Source organism: Hemitrygon akajei, chromosome 21 (genome assembly GCF_048418815.1).
Source record: "Hemitrygon akajei chromosome 21, sHemAka1.3, whole genome shotgun sequence".
Lineage (NCBI taxonomy): Eukaryota > Metazoa > Chordata > Chondrichthyes > Myliobatiformes > Dasyatidae > Hemitrygon > Hemitrygon akajei.
This window is the reverse complement of record NC_133144.1, coordinates 32,340,912-32,358,369: the sequence shown is the minus strand read 5'-3', so window position 1 is coordinate 32,358,369 and position 17,458 is coordinate 32,340,912. Positions and strand designations below refer to the sequence as shown.

The 17,458-nt window shown below is 46.0% G+C and overlaps 1 protein-coding gene across 2 annotated transcripts in view; it reads left to right on the top strand.

Moving 5' to 3' along the window:
* Window positions 1–17,458, top strand: part of LOC140714474 (fatty acid-binding protein, intestinal-like) — a 559,271-nt gene that overhangs the window by 518,031 nt on the left and 23,782 nt on the right. Inside the window, exon 1 of one of the 2 annotated variants that reach the window (XM_073025769.1) lies at window positions 9,363–9,485. The exons of the other annotated variant lie outside the window; for it this stretch is intronic. The gene's annotated coding sequence lies outside the window, so the exon portion shown is untranslated. Of the gene's footprint in view, window positions 1–9,362; window positions 9,486–17,458 lie in introns of those variants that run through there. 2 annotated transcript variants of the gene reach the window in all.

The window sequence follows — 17,458 nt, the reverse complement described above, 5'->3', positions numbered from 1 at the left end:
GTCTAAAAAATAGCCCTCCACTAACTCCTACCACCAAGGTAACTTCGTATACAATTGATTCACCCTGGAGTTCAGATCATTTCACTTTCCAGACCAGCTTGCCATGTCAGAGTTTCTCAAAGGCTTGGCTAAAGTTCTTGTAGACAGCATCTATCACCTTTCTTTCTTCAATCCTATCGGTCACCTTGTAAATAAACCAGCAGAGGAACTTTAACTTTAAGAGAAACTGTAACAACTGCTTTATTGACCTCCAAACACAGAACATAAAGAGTGATTTTTAAAAAACCTCACATAATTACATCGTCACGTCAGACCAGCCACTTAAAGTGAATCCCAACTCAATGTCAGTGGTTGTAAATTATGTGTGTTTCCACCCATTACATTACCCTACACAGGCCCCCCCCCCCCCCCCCCAGAATTCACCAAAACTGGCATTGTGAGCCTGCTGGAGCTCAGGTCCTATGTTCCTTGGGTGGAGGAACAGCAGGTGCCCCCGGCTCATCCAGAGGTGTGTTGACACACTCGTGGTCATGAAGTGATGGCTGGATAGCAGAATCCTCCAAATCTTGGTGGGCCATTTTAAGACGATCTACTGGAATACATTCTGGTTCATCCCTTCCATGTATGATAAATGCCTTTTCCCTTCCTTCCAAAGCACAGAACAGACTATTGTAAGGGGGCCTAAGGGGATGATGTGAGCCTTATGACAAACGGAAACAAACAAGGCAGAATGTAGGTCAACAGGAAACCAAGAGTGTTGTACGCCACGATAGGAGGTAGGAACAGGTGAAAGGATTGAATTTACTGAGGAGAGAGGAACGCTGTTGAAAGGACAACCAGGTGGGCGAGGCATCAGGAATAAAATCACCTGGCACTTGTAATGGCTGCCCATGTACCATCTCAGCCGTGATTGACTGTGGGTCTCTTTTCAAGTTGTTCTAAGCTCCAGCAGGACCCACGGGAGACAATCATGCCAACACTCATCCATCAGGGAAGCCCTCAGATCAGTCTTTAAGGAGCAGTGAAACCACTCGCATGGACCATTGGACTGTGGGTGATACGCCATGGTGGATCACCCAAAGTTCTGGGCCATCTAAGCTCATAGGTTTGATGTGAATCAGGAATAAGGTCGGAGGAAATATCAAATGGGATGCCAAACTGAGCAATCCAGGCACAGAAGAACACCCAGGACATGCTTGCGACCATCATCAATGCTAGAGGGATGACCTCTAGCTACCTGTTGGTATGGTCCACCACGTAAGTAGATGCATGAAACTGTGGGAGGGAAGAAGAGGACCAACCAGGTCCATATTGACATTGTCAACACATTGCTCAGATCTCAAAAGGTGCCAATGGTGCCCAAACATGACAGCTAATTTTTACCCACTAGAACTCAACACAGGCTGTACTCCAATCATGCACGTCCTTCCTTAGGCCGTGCTAAACAAAATTTAGTGTGGCCAGTTTCAGTGAGGCCTTCTGGCCCAATGCAGGAGAGCCTGAATGGAGATAAAAACAGTCCATCTCCAGTTTGTGGCCACTGTGGGGCGAGGGCAACCAGTTGAGGCATCACACAGGAGAGAAACCCCAGCTTCCCTAAACTCAATGTCAGTCAACCACAGGCCAGAGATGGTGTTCAGTAAGCCTGGATCTCTGGGTCAGTAGCTTGGTAAACTGCTATGCTCACAGTCATCACTTATGTGTGTGTGGCCTTAATGGCTGGCCTTGAGAGATAATCAGCTATGGTGTTATTTTTTTCCCCTTGATATGCTGTATATCAGCTGGGAACTCTGATATGTAGGCCAAATGGCATTGCCGCCGTGCAGACCAAGGGTCTGATACCTTGGCCATGTGTGGATGAGAAGTTTGTGGTCAATGAATGCTGTGAAATGGTTGCCCTCTAGAAGAAAACAAAAATGGTGGACAGTCGGATAGACACTGAGAAGCTCGCATTCAAACGTGCTGTACTTCCTTTCGGAGTATTGTGTGCAGTTTTGGTCACCTGCCTAGAGAAAAGATGTAAATAATGTTGAATGAGTACAGAGAAAATTTGCAAGGATATTACCAGGACTGGAGGACCTGATTTATAAGAAAAGATTGAATAGGTTAGGAAAAGTAGAATTAAAGAATCCTGACCAGTCCTTACCTGCACCCCTGCACCCTCCTAGCTGAAACTTCACAAGTCGAACCATCAGGACTTACCACTCAAACACTGGCCACTCTCACAGCAGCCATTCCAGAATGGCTGCTCCACTATACAATGGCTTCTTTTCATTTGCTCATGTGCCTCGGTACTTTTCAATCCTTACCCCATGCTCAAGGCTCATATGAATTTAGGATAAGGGTAGGAAATTTAGAGGGAATTTGAGGGGAACCTATCTCACCCAGAGAGAGGTGAGTATCTGGAACACACTGCCTGAGAGAGTGGTGGAAAAACAGTCACTGACAGATTTAAGAGATATCTAGGTGAGGAAAAGAACCACCTAGGAATAGAAAGCTAGCAGCCAAGTGCTAGAATTTGGTATTAACATGAGTGGGTCAGTATGGACATGGTGGGCTGAATAGCCTCTTCCCATGACTACGTGTGAAGCCATGTTCAAGATGTAGAAGGTCACAGTATGTCTGATGAGGAGATGAGTTTCCTGATATATAATAAGACTTGCTCAGCATGCAACATTGCTCTGCTTGATGTTCACCCAACCTTCATCACCACCACTTCACAGTTTTGGAGAGTTGTGAAGAAACTTAAAGCCTCTCATGTTGCCAATTTTGATGTAACACCTGATCAAGTATGCTGGATGGTGACTTTACGGAACAAGTATACTTTATTAATCACAATTAGTTCAAACAACTCGAAGATTTACAATGCAGTGTCAAATTGGACCCAATAAACTTCCAAAATCTACTGATTGTACTTAGTTGTCAAACAGTCTAGATGAACCTAGCCAAGGTTCAATATGGTGAGTTCTTCTCCAAGTCCCTGCCTCAGCTCTCTACCTAGCTCTCTGAAATGTCTTTCCACTGCCAAATTGCAAATGTCACTTTATTCTTCAAGAAGAAACTATAGACCAGTTAGTCTGACCCCAGTGTTGGGTAAGATGTTGGAGATGATTATTAAGGATGTCTAGGGGAACTTAGAGGCACATGATAAAATAGGCCATAGTCAGCATGGTTTCATAGAAACATAGAAAACCTACAGCACAATACAGGCCCTTTGGCCCACGAAGTTGTGCCGAACATGTCCCTACCTTAGAAATGACTAGGGTTACCCATAGTCCTCTATTTTTCTAAGCTCCATGTACCTATCAAAAAGTCACTTAAAAGACCCTATCGTATCCACCTCCACCACCATTGCTGGCAGCCCATTCCACGCACTCACCACTCTCTGCGTAAAAAAAAACTTACCCCTGACATCTCCTCTGTACCTACTCCCCAGCACCTTACACCTGTGTCCTCTTGTGGCAACCATTTCTGCCCTGGGAAAAAGCCTCAAACTATTCACATGATCAATGCCTCTCATCATCTTATATACCTCTATCAGGTCACCTCTCATCCTCCATCGCTAGAAGGAGTAAAGGCCAAGTTCACTGAACCTATTCTCATAAGGCATGCTCTCCAATCCAGGCAACGTCCTTGTAAATCTCCTCTGCACCCTTTCTATGGTTTCCACATCCTTCCTGTAGTGAGGTGACCAGAACTGAGCACAGTACTCCAAGTGGGGTCTGACCAGGGTCCTATATAGCTGCAACATTACCTCTCGGCTCTTAAACTCAATCCCACGATTGATGAAGGTCAATGCACTGTATGCCTTCTTAACCACAGAGTCAACATGCGCAGCTGCTTTGAGTGTCTTATGGACTCGGACCCCAAGATCCCTCTGATCGTCCACACTGCCAAGAGTATTTGACTTATCATATTTGACTTACCAAAATGAACTGTTTCACATTTATCTGGGTTGAACTCCATCTGCCACTTCTCAGCCCAGTTTTGCATCCTATCAATGTCCAGCTGTAGCCTCTGACAGCCCTCCACACTATCCACAACACCTCCAACCTTGGTGTCATCAGCAAACTCATAACCCATCTTTCCACCTCCTCATCCAGGTCATTTATAAAAATCATGAATAGTAAGGGTCCCAGAACAGATCCCTGAGGCACACCACTGGTCACCGACCTCCATGCAGAATATGACCCGTCTACAACCATTCTTTGCCTTCTGTGGGCAAGCCAGTTCTGGATCCACAAAGCAATGTCCCCTTGGATCCCATGCCTTCTTGCTTTCTCAATAAGCCTTGCATGGGGTACCTTATCAAATGCCTTGCTGAAATCCATATACACTACATCTACTGCTCTTCCTTCATCAATGTATTTAGTCACATCCTCAAAAAATTCAATCAGGCTTGTAAGGCACGACCTGCCCTTGACAAAGTCATGCTGACTACTCCTAAACATATTATACCTCTCTAAGTGTTCATAAATCCTGCCTCTCAGGATCTTCTCCATCAACTTACCAACCACTGAAGTAAGACACACTGGTCTATAATTTCCTGGGCTATCTCTACTCCCTTTCTTGAATAAAGGTACAACATCCACAACCCTCCAATCCACCAGAACCTCTCCCATCCCCATTGATGATGCAAAGATCATCGCCAGAGGCTCAGCAATCTCCTCCCTTGCCTCCCACAGTAGCCTGGGGTACATCTCATTCGGTCCCGTCAACTTATCCAACTTAATGCTTTCCAAAGCTCCAGCACATGCTCTTTCTTAATATCTACAGGCTCAAGCTTTTCAGTCTGCTGCAAGTCATCACTACAATCACCAAGATCCTTTTCCATAGTGAATACTGAAGTAAAGTATTCATTAAGTACCTCTTCTGTTTCCTCCGGTTCCATACACACTTTCCCACTGTCACACTTGATAGGTCCTATTCTTTCATGTCTTATCCTCTTGCTCTTCACATACTTGTAGAATCCCCTGGGGTTTTCCTTAATCCTGCCTGCCAAGGCCTTCTTACAGCCCCTTCTGGCTCTCCTAATTGCCTTTTTAAGCTCCTTCCTGACAGCCTTATAATCTTCTAGAACTCTAACATTACCTAGCTCTCTGAATCTTTTGTAAGCTTTTCTTTTCTTCTTGACTAGATTTATTACAGCCTTTGTACACCACGGTTCCTGTACCCTACCATAACTTCCCTGTCTCATTGGAACATACCTATACAGAACTCCACACAAATATCCCCTGAACATTTGCCACATTTCTTCCGTACCTTTCCCTGAGAACATCTGTTCCTAATTTAAGCTTCCAATTTCCTGCCTGATAGCCTCATAATTCCCCTTACTCCAATTAAACCCTTTTCTAACTTGTCTGTTCCTATCTCTCTCCAATGCTATGATAAAGGAAATAGAATTATGATCACTATCTCCAAAATGCTCTCCCACTGAGAGATCTGACACCTGACCGGGTTCATTTCCCAATACCAGATCAAGTACAGCCTCTCCTCTTGTGGCCTTATCTACATATTGTGTCAATGAACCTTCCTGAATACACCTAACAAACTCCACTCCATTTAAACCCCTCTAGGGGAAATGCCAGTCGATGTTTGGGAAATTAAAATCTCCCATCATGACAACTCTGTTATTCTTACACCTTTCCAAGATCTGTTTCCCTGTCTGCTCCTTGATATCACTGTAACTATTGGTGGGCCTATAAAAAAACACCCAGTAAAGTTATTGACCCCTTCCTGTTCCTAATTTCCACCCACAGAGACTCAGTAGACAATCCCTCCATGACGTTCACCTTTTCTACAGCTGTAATACTATATCTGATCAACAGTGCCACACCCCCACCTCTTTTGCCTCCCTCCCTGTCCTTTCTGAAACCCTCTAAAACACAGCACTTGAAGTAACCATTCCTGTCCCTGAGCCATCCCAGTCTCTGTAATGGCCACCACATCATAGCTCCAAGTATTGATCCATGCTCTAAGCTCATCCACTTTGTTCACAACACTCCTTGCGTTAAAATAGCTGCATCTCAAACCATCAGTCTGAGCGCGTCTCTTCTCTATCACCTGCCTATCCTCCCTCACACACTGTCTCCAAGCTTTCTCTATTTGTGAGCCAGCTGCCTCTTCCCCAGTCTCTTCAATTCGGTTCCCACCCCCCAACAATTCTAGTTTAAACTCTCTCCAGTAGCCTTAGCAAACCTCCCCGCCGGGATATTGGTCCCCCTGGGATTCAAGTACAACCTGTCCTTTTTGTACAGGTCACACCTGCCCCAAAGGAGGTCCCAATGATCCAGAAATCTGAATCCCTGTCCCCTGCTCCAATCCCTCAGCCACACATTTATCCTCCACTTCACTCTATTCCTACACTCATTGTCACGTGGCACAGGCAGTAATCTCGAGATGACTACCTTTGTGCACCTGCTTCTCAACTTCCTTCCTAACTTTTGCTCTATTATATGCCCTCTCTTTGGCTTTTATGTTGGCTTTGACTTCTCTTGTTAACCACGGTTGTGTCAACTTGTTTTAAAATACTTCTTCCTCATTAAGATGCATATATCCTGTGTCTTCCAAATTGCTTCCAGAAATTCCAGAATTGCTGCTCTGTCATCATCCCTGCTAGTGTTTCCTTCCAATCAGTTTTGGCCAGCTCCTCTCTCATGCTTCTGTAATTCCCTTTGCTCCTCTGTAATACTGATAGACCTGACTTTAGCTTCTCCAAATATTGCAGGGTGAATTTTGTTATATTATGATCATTTCTCCCTAGGGGTTCCTTTACCCTAAGATTTTTAATCAACTCCAGGCATGAGCTACTCTAAAACAGCATCTCCTAGACATTCTACAAATTCCCCTTCTTGGGATCCAGCACCAACCTGATTTTTCTGATCTACCTGTACATTGAATTCCTCCATGACTATTGTCAACATTGCCCTTTTGACATGCTTTTTCTATCTCCTTACCACTGTTTAGGAGGATCTGTATATAACTCCCATCAGGTTCTTTTTAACCTTGTAGTTCCTTAGCTCTACCCATAATGGTTCAACACCTTCCGACCCTATGCACCTCTTTCTAATGATTTGATTTCATTTTTTTCCAGCAGAGCTACCACACCAGCTCTGCATTCCTGCCTGTCCTTTTAATACAATGTGTATCCTTGGGCGCTGTTTTCAGCTATGATCTTCTTTCAACCATGGTAGAGTGATGCCAACAATGTCACACCTGCCAATCTGTAACTGTGCTACAAGTCCATCTACTTTATTCCATATACTGCACATACTCAAATATAATGCCTTCGGTTTTGATATCACCCTTTTTGACTTTGTCCACCTTTTATACTTCAACTGTTCCTGTTGACTACAGTTTTGCCCTTACAACAGCCTCTCCTTGCTAGCAGATTCACAATACACTGCCTCTGTAAACACTATCATTCCAGTTCCCATCCCCCTGCCCATTTAGTTTGTACAGTTCTAGCAAACCTGCCCACAAAGGTATGGGGCCCCCTCAGGTTCAGGTGTAGCCTAACACTTTTGTACAGGTCGTACCTTCCCCAGAAGAGATCCCAATGATACGTAAATCTGAACCTCTGCTCTCTGCACCAGTCCCTCAGCCACACATTTATCTGCAAAATCATCCTATCCTTATCCTCTCTGGCACTGATTTCCGGGTGGTCCAAGGCATTCCTGTGTGCTGGGATTGCATTAGAGATTCCGGTCTTTCTAAACTGCAACGTGAATTGAGTATTTCTGGGCGCCATGCTTCCCACTCCAAGTTCAAGTTTATTGTCACAGACGTACACACACAGGGTAAACGCCATGAAAATGAGCTTTTTTGCAGCCGCAGCATAGGACGTTACAAGCAGAGAACAAACATAAAGTTAACTTTGAATTAAGGTAACTTAAATAAGATACATATAACCTATACATATGCAAAATAAACATTATTGCAAGATTTGGACAGGGGAAATACAGTAGTCCAGGTTACTGGGTTTTTCAGATCAGTTCAAGAATCTGATGGCAATGGGGAATAATTGTTGTTCAACTTTAAGGTTGGATCTTCAGGATGCTGTGCCTGCTCACTGACATCAGTATCATGAAGAGGGCCTGGCCGGGATGATGGGGACGTCCTTAATGATGGATGTCACCTCTTGTAGATGTCTTCAGTGATGGGGACAGCCGTATTTGTGACAGAAGTGGCTGAGTCCACCACTCTGTTCAAAGTTCAAAATAAATTTATTATCAAATAACATATGCTATGTCACCATATGGTACCATATTCATTTTCATTTTCTTGCAGGCATTCAGAGTAAAACAAAGAGATGCAAAAGAGTCAATGAAAAACTACACACTAAGACTGGCAAATTACCAATTTGTAAAAGGAAACAAACCATGCAAGCAATAAATAAATTTAAAAATAAATTATACTGAGAATATGGGTTGTGGAATCCTTGAAAGTTTGTCCGTGGGTTGTGAAATCAGTCCACTGTTGAGGTGAGTGAAGTTATCCACGCTGGTTCAGGTGCCTGATGATTGAAGGATAATAACCGTTCCTGAACTTGGTGGTGTGGAACATAAGGTTCCTGCACCTCCTTCCCAATGGCAGCAGCAAGAAGAGAGCATGGCCTGGATGGTGGGGGTCCTTGATAATGGACGCTCCTTTCTTGTGGCAATGTTCCTTGTAGATATGCTTAGTGGTGGGGAGGCTTTGTCTTTGATGATCTGGGCTACATCCACTATCTTTGTAAGGTTTTCTGTCATTGGGCATTGGTGTTTCCATACCGGGCCACGATACAACCAGTCAGGATACTCACCACTGTGCATCTATAGAAGTTTTTCAAAGTTTTACATGACATGCTGAATCTGCACAGACTGCTAAGAAAGTAGAGCTACTTTTGTGCCTTCTTTCTCCTGTAGTCATTAATCAGTTCTTTGGTTTACTGACCTTGATTGCGAGATAATTATTGTGGCACCATTCAACCAGATTTTCAAGCTCCCTCCTATGTCTCGATTCATCTCCACCTTTGATTTGGCATAAAAACAGTGGTGTCATCAGCAAATTTAAATATGGCATTGGAGCTGTACTTAGCCGCACAGACTGTAACCTCTTGCATTCCCGTGCTCTGTCATACTAGCATTCACTTGGCTGACAACAGTACTAACTGGCTTGCGAACACTCCCCATGCACCCACACAGTGTGGGTTAATAAAACCTGTTGAGTTCTGCTTTCCATTCCTTTTTCCCGAGTGTTGAACAGTTGTCAATGAAACGGCTGATTCATTGGTCGATTCAAGTCCCGACAATACAACCCAACACCTTTGATGTACCTCTTGTTGATTCAAGGTCTGGGCAAGCTGGGACTGGCTGTTGTGTACTTCAGGCAGCCTGAGAACAAATGAGATCAAATCAGGAATTGTTTGTGACAACATCTCCAGATGTGAAACTCGTAAATCCCGCAGTTCCCACGGCGCTGAAGAGTGAGCGACTGCAGCCAAGGTGAGTGCTCCTCTCCACAGTGGTCTTGAGCTGTGGCTGCCTAGAACCTGGGTGGGGGGCGATGGGGGAAGGGTGATGTGATTCCAGGATTGAAGAATGGTCAAGCTGGCAGAACTGATAGGCCAAGCAGAACACTACAATGCAGTAACAGGCCGGCAGCATTCTCAGAGCCTTTCATTCGTAAGAATAAATGCAAAAAAGTAAGCTCTTTGTTTTAGAATGCCGCTTACTCTCTGCATCGACTGTGTTATTGGTTCAGTACATTGGTAGTGAGAGCGCATTCGATGTACAGAGCACTGTCATCACTCATGGAGCCTCCTGGCCCTGGCTTCGGCCCTTCAGCATCCAGTGACACAAGACCTCAGACCGGGGTCCCTCTTCACTGGCTGCACCAAGCTTCAGTCTGTCAATCAGCCTGGAGTGCTCCTTCATTGACATCTCCTTGTAACGGGACTTCAGCTAGTTCTGCGCCACAGTCCCCAGGAGGCAGCGGATTGCACAGAGGGAGACAGACTTTAAAAGAAGGGAGGGAGCAGTCGGCACATTTTGTGCACCACAGTCCTGAGGGATCATCAGACTGCGTAGAGGGAGAGAGACTTTAAAAGGAGCGGAAGAGGGGAGTCAGCACATTTTACATGCTGTATTTCCTGAGGAGACAGTAGATTGTGCAAAGTTTCTCGCGGGTGCCAGGATCAAGGACATCTCAGATAGACTCCACAGTATTCTTAAGTGGGAAGGTGAGCAGCCAGAGGTCTTGGTCCACATTGGTACCAATAACATGAGTAGGAGGGGTGACAATGTCCTACAAAGTGAGTTCAGGGAGTTAAAGGACAGGACCTCCAGTAGCGTGATCTCAGGATTGTTAACTGTGCCACGTGCTAGTGAGGCCAGAAATAGGAAGATCATAGGAGGTTTAACATGTGACTAAGGAGTTGAAAGAGGGAGTGCTTCAGATTTTTGGATCATTGGGCTCTCTTCAAGGGGAGATGGGACCTGTACAGGAGGGCTAGTTTGCACCTGAACTGGAGGAGGACTAATATCCCAGTGGGAAGGTTTGCTAGTGCTGCATGGGGACAGGGTGATTTAAACTAGAGTTGTAGGGATATGGGAACCGGAGTGCCAGAACAAATAGTGGAGTGGTTATAGAGAACAGATGTTGTTAAGCCTACAAACAAGGTCAGGAATCAAAAGGTTGAGCATAGTGGGACTAATGCTTTGAGCTGTATACATTTCAATGCAAGGAGTAATGTAGGAAAGGCAGATGAGCATAGGGCGTGGTCAGTATGTGAAATTATGACTGTAACAATTAGTGAGACTTGGTTGCAGTATGCGCAAGACTGGCAGCTTAATGTTCCAGGGTTCTGTTGTTTTAGACATGATAGAGTGAGAGGGATTAAAGGAGACGGGGTTGTATTACTAGTCAGGGAAAGAAATCACTGTATTGCTCTGTTTGGAGAGAGTGAGGAGCTTGTCTAGTGGGGCTTTATGGGTAGAAATGAGAAGTAAGAAAAGTGTGCCCACATTATTGGGATTATATTATAGACCACCCAACAGTCTGCGGGAATCAGAGGAGCAAATCCGTAGAGAGAACACAGAATATTGCAAGAAATATATAGTAGGTGATTTTAACTTTCCACAAAAAAGGGCTGGATGGAAAGGAGGTTGTCAAATGTGTTCAGGAAAGTTTCATTGATCAGTACTTTGTAGTCTCAACTAGAGAAAGTGTGATACCAGATCTCCTGTTAGGGAATGAGACAGGGCAGGTGACAGAAGTTTGGGTAGCTGAACACCTTGCACCTGGTGATCATAATGCTTTTCATTTTAAGGTAATTATGAAAAAGGATAGATCTGGTCCTTAATTTGAGATTTTAAATTGGGGAAAAAAGCCAATTTTAGTGGTATCAGAAAAGATCTAGTAAGTGAGGATTCAGAGAGTTTGTTTTCTGGCAAAGGTGGACTTGGTAAGTGGGAGGCCTTCAAAAGTGAAATTTTGAGAGTACAGAGTTTGTATGTTCCTGTCAGAATTAAAGGCGAGGATACCAGGTTTAGGGAACATCGGCCTTTGAAAGATTTGGTGGCTCTGGTTAAGAAAAAGAAGGCGGTGCATAGCAGGAATGAGCAGGTACGAACAAATGTGATACTTGAGGAGTATAAGAAATGCAAGAGAACACTTAAGAAGGAAGTCAGGAGAGCTAAAAGAAGACATGAGGTTGCTCTAGCAGACAAGGTGAAGGAGAATCCTGAGGGCTTCTACAGAAATACTAAGAGCAAATGCATAGCAAGGGACAAGATTGGTCCTCTGAATGATCGGAGTGGTAATCTGTGCATGGAGCCGAAAGAGATGAGGGAGATCTTAATGGATTTTTTGCATCTGTATTTACTCAGGAGGTGGACAAGTTGTCTGTTGATTGAGGCAATGCAGCAGTGAGCTCGTTGACCCTATACAGATTACAGAGGAGGAGATATCTCCTGACTTGAGGCAAATCCCCTGGGCCTAACAAGGTGTTCCCCTGGACCCTCTGGGAGGCTAGTACAGAAATTGCAGGAGCACTAGCAGAGATACTTAAACCATCCTTAACCACTGGTGGGGTACTGTAGGATAGGAGGATAGCTAATGTAGTTCTGTTGTTTAAGAAAGGCTATAAGAATAGCCAGGAAGTTATAGGCCAGTGAGCATGACATCAGTAGTGGGAAGGTTTGGGTTTTGGGTATTTGATCCTCCACAATATTCCGCATGGGAATTTAAACTGGAGGTGGCAGTGTTTTTTTTATGAGGTCAGGTTGCAAGCTCAACATCAACCTGGCATGGTTGGAGAGCACGCTCGGGAGTGGTCTGTCACTGGATTGAACTTGGGAACCTCCGTTCTCGAGCCCAACGCTGATCTCACTGCGCCACCAGCCGACCAGTTATTTGAACATATTCTAAGGGACTGGATATATATTTTGATAAACAGGGACTGATTAGGGATAGTTAATGTGGCTCTGTCTGTTATAAATCAAGTCTAAGCAATCTTAGAGTTTTTCAAGGAAGTTACCAGGAGAGTTGAAGGCACGGCACTGGATCTTGTCTGCATGGACTTTAGCAAGGCTTTTGACAGGGTTCTGTATAAGAATATGATCAGGAAGGATTGGCGTTCAAGATGAGGTAGTAAATTGGATTAGACAGTGGTTTCACAGAAGAAGCCAGAGAGTGGTTGTAGATGGTTGCCTCTCTGACTGGAGGCCTGTAACTAGTGGTGTTTTGGGTATAGATGACAAACAACAGCGGTGCTGGGTCTATTGTTGTTTGTCATCTAAATCAATGAACTAGATAACATTGTGATAAACTGGATCATCAAATGTGTAGATGATACCAAGATTGGGAGTGTAGTGGACAGTGATGAAGACTATCAAAGCCTGCAGTGGGATCTGGACCAGCTGGAAAAATGGGCTGAAAAATATTAGATGGAATTTAATGCAGATAAATGTCAGGAGTTGCACTTTGGGAGGGCCAGCCAAGGTAAGTCTTACACAGTGATCAGTCGGGCATTGAGGAGTATAGTAGAATATTTACTCATGAACAACTGTTGGAGGCTAGCTGGTTCAATGACTGAATAGAGACGATGGATGAGAGTCCGGTTTAAATAGGCTGCCGGTGATGAGTTGGAAACGAGTGACACATGACTCCTGGGAGTGGAGTCTGGGAAGCATCTGCCTGTGCAGACCTGACAGGAACCCCAATCCCCTACAGCCAGCACTTGACTGCCAAGGATGATCTGGATGGGTCCTTTGGAGCTACTCAATGAGCAATGGAACCAAGATAAAACTGTTCCTCTCCTCTGGGCCATACCCTTCCCAGTTGACCAGGGACTACACACCGCACCCACAATGATGTGAATGAATCAACTGATGGACTGTATATACTGGACCTCCTTCCACCAGCCTAGGTTCTGGAGCTCCTGGCTTAGGAGGGTTGAGTGGTCCATGGGTAACAGGCTGAAGGCAGGACACGAGAAAGTTAGGCATGATCCTGAGCAGTGGTGGCAGCTGGAGATACTAAGTGACTGGATTGACATGATGACTGACCTTGAAGAGACTGATGAAGTGGGTCGAGAGCTTGTAGGACGCAGTGCACAGGGGTGGATCATGGTTAGACAGTCAGACACGGTCTCTCCTCCCTCTCTCACCCTCTCCGTCCCCCTCTCTCTCCTCTCTCTCTCTCCCTCTCTCTCTCCCCTCTCTCTCCCCCTCTCTCTCTCCCTCTCCCTCTCTCTCTCCTCTCTCTCTCCTCTCTCGCTCCTCTCTCTCCTCTTCCTCTCCCTCCCCACCCCCTCTCTCTCTCTCTCTTCCCTCTCTCTTCCCTCTCTCTCCCTGTCTCCCTCTCTCAATCATGTTGGAGGATGTTCCCAAGGTTCTGCATTGATGTATTGGACTATGGACCGTTGACTCTTTCAGCCCTATGTTTTTATATTCCGTTTTTCACCCATTCATTCTGTGTGCTGCACTTTTTTTTGTGAAAGTGAAGTGGGTGGTTTGGAATATCAAGGCAAGTGCAGAAGGGAAGCGAGAAGCCTGCTTTTTAAATCTCTGAGTTCTCTGATGCCAGGGAACAAATCTGCAGATCCCATTGCTTACTGTTGCTGGAGGGTAGGCCTCTGAGTCTTGTAGATTTTTTGGGGGGCCGGGGTGGGGGGGGGGGGGGGGGGAGTTGGGGTCTGATGATTTTGTTGTCTTTTTTGTGCTGGGGGTGGGTTTGATATTTTGCTTTTGAATGACTTCTGTGGTTTTCATTGTTTCATGGCTATCTGGAGAAGACAAATCTCAAAGTTGTATTCTGCATACAGACTTTGATAATAAATGAACCTCTGAACCTTTAAACCATTTAGAACTGGTTCACCACAGTCATGATCACTGTGGTCCCATCGGAAGGTGGCAAACCTGTGATGAAATCCATGGCGATGTGAGAACACGGGCAGTGGGGAACTGGCAGGGTCACAGGAGCCCAGGGGACAGCTGGTTGGAGGAATTGGACTGTGTGTGTGAGTGGCCTCCGTCAGTGGTGGTCAACCATGGGTACCGTGCCTCTGGTAGTCATTGGTTTGTCGAGCAGCGTCGACTGTGGCTATTGAGGCTGATCCTGGAATGGCAGGCTCTGCTACAGTTGCTGCACGTGTAGGGCATCGTGGAATTGTTGTCCGCTGTCCGTTGTGCTCTCCGTTTAGCTCAAACTGACTCAGGATCACTCTTTCGCCTTGCTCTAGGTGTTGCTGAATAGTACCTCGCCACTTGTTGTGGTCATCTGCTGTATCCTCCCAGCACTGTGTTGATTTTTAAGGCTTTCATGTCGCACTTGTAGAGGTCCTTGAAGCGAAGCTGGGGTCTACCAACATTCCTCTTGCCTGTTGCTAGTTCTCCATACAGGATGTCCTTTGGCAGTCTACCATCCTTCATAGGACAGACATGGCCCAGCCAGTGCAGTCTGCATTGTCTTAAAAGCGTGAACATTGTGGGAAGTCCAGCGTGGGAGAGGACCTCAGAGCTTGGGACTTTGTCTCTCCAGGTGATGCCGAGGATGCGGCGAAGGCTGCGCAGGTGAAAACTATTGAGTTTCCTCTCCTGTTTGGAGTTGATGGTCCAAGTCTCACTACCATACTGGAGGGTGCTGATTACACATACATTGTACACGGCAGTCTTGATCTTTGTAGCGAGTTTCCGATTCTCCCAGACCCACGAGGAGAGTCGAGCAAGGATCGATGCTGCTTTGCCGATATGCCTATTGATTTCAGCATCGAGGGAGAGAATGTTGCTAATGGTCGACCCCAAGTATGTGAACTCGTGGACCACCTTGTAATTGCTGAAGGTAATGACTAGTTTCTCCACTATGCTCTGGGCAAGGACATTTGTTTTCTTTAGGCTGATGGTAAGCTCGAAGTCCTTGCATGCCTTACAGAAGCGGCTTCTCTAAGGAATTGGACTGGGCACATTGAAAACAGGCAGTGATGAACTGACATACTGCACATCCATGATCATGGAGGGGCACTAGAATTGATGTCACAGAAATTCCAGGGTCCGTCGTGTGCCTGGATGGCCAGAGAGGGGTGAGGAGTGGGCCTATTGGAGTGCCTCGGAGCGCATGGCTTCCAGCACGTACATGAGGTTGTCAAATGAGTTGGTTGGAGCGGGTGTTGTAGGGCCAGGTGGTTCTGGTACTCAAGGTCCTAGATGATCAGATGGAGGAAGATCTGGGATGATGGAGTTTTGGACAGAGGGTCAATCTCCATTTCAGCTGGATCAAACTGTTGTGGCAGGGTGTCTGCCTTGGTGTTCTTGGAGCTGGATCATAAGAGATGGTGAAGTTGAATTGCTGGAAGAAGAGGATCCATCGAGCCTGACATGGGTTGAGTTGGTGGGTCTGTTGAATGGATATGAGGTTCTGGTGGTCAGTCCAGATCAGGAAGCACTCAGTGTTTCCCATTAGCCAGTATCTCCATTCCTCCAAGGCCCATTCAACGGTGAGTAGCTTCCTGTCTCCTACTCCATAACGGCACCATGTAGAGTTGAGCTTGTGCGAGAAGAAGGTGAAAGGATGTGTCTTCCTGTCTGATTCTCGCTGGGAGAGGATGGTCCCAACGCCCACATCGTATGCGTACATCTCTACCACAACAATTTCTAGGGTTTGGATGGTGGAGAATGTGAACAGTGGTGAAGAATCTTTTAAGCTCCTCACAAGCATGGTCCACGGCAGCCGACCAGGTGGAACGGCAGTAGAAGTTAGAGAAACTCAAGCAGCGCTTTCATTAGTTGTTTGAGAGACCACGAGTCGGGGCCATTCAGTGATAACATGCATTTGCTCTAGGTTCATGGTTGTGCCTTGAGGTGAAAGGACATAACTGAGGAAGGAAATGACTGGAGCGTGGAGCTGGCATTTCTCTAGCTTGCAATGCAGCTGGTTTTCACGAAGATGCTGAAAGACTGATCAGAAATGACAGGCATGGTCTTAGGTGTCCTTGGAAAAGATAAGGATGTTGTCAAGGGAGACGAACGTATACCTGTCTAGCATGTCTCAGAGGATCTCGTTACTGAAGGCTTGGAAAATGACTAGACTGTTGGAAAGTCCAAACCTCATCACCAAATGGCACTGGAATGAAAGGTGGGAGGAGCTTACCAGATAGAGGTCCCCAGACTCTACCTGGTGGTACTGTTCTACTGGCTGTAGCGGCATTTGATGCGTGCGTGATCAGCGGCTCCATAGCAAGCACACGAGTTTGTTTCTCCACCAATGCTCACACTCTTGGGTGGGTAAGAGAGCTCTCCCTGACTGCTGGATTCTGGAGTTATTGATGATGAGGGTCCTGCTGCCTGAAATAGTCTTAGGAACAGAATTAGGGTGCTGGCTGATGAGCAGGAGGGCTGTTCCGTAAGATGCTTGTCAATTCAGAGGGCCAGAGCTCATCTTTCTAGCACTCTGAGGCCATGAGGGCCAGCAGTACTTCCACATTCCAACTGCACTCTGCCGTGAGGGCCCTGAATTCTATATGTTAATGCTACACCGAGTGTGAGCTGTGATCCAGGCAAAGTATCCGATCTGCTGCTCCCCACCACCGGCCCCTCCACTCGGTTAACAACCCGACACATCTCAGCAATGAATTCCTCATATTTATTGCAAATGGAGCTTTTACTCTCCCAGTTAGCAGTGGCCCAGGTCAGATCTCGCCCAGTCAGGAGAGAGAAATGCCGAAGGCAAATTCGGCTCGGTCCGTAGAACACAGAGGTGGCTGAACATACAGTGCAAGACACACTGGACAGGACGTTATGACAACAGGTTAGGGATCCATCGAAGCGTTCGGGCAGCGGAATCCAAGGCTCAGGGGGAGGAGGATGACTGCTGCAGGCTTGCTGTATCGAGATGGAGAGTTGGAAGAGAGAGGTGAGCATTTGGTCAGTGGTTTCCTGCTGCTTCTGTATCATGTGATCATGTCAATGGACAACTTCCT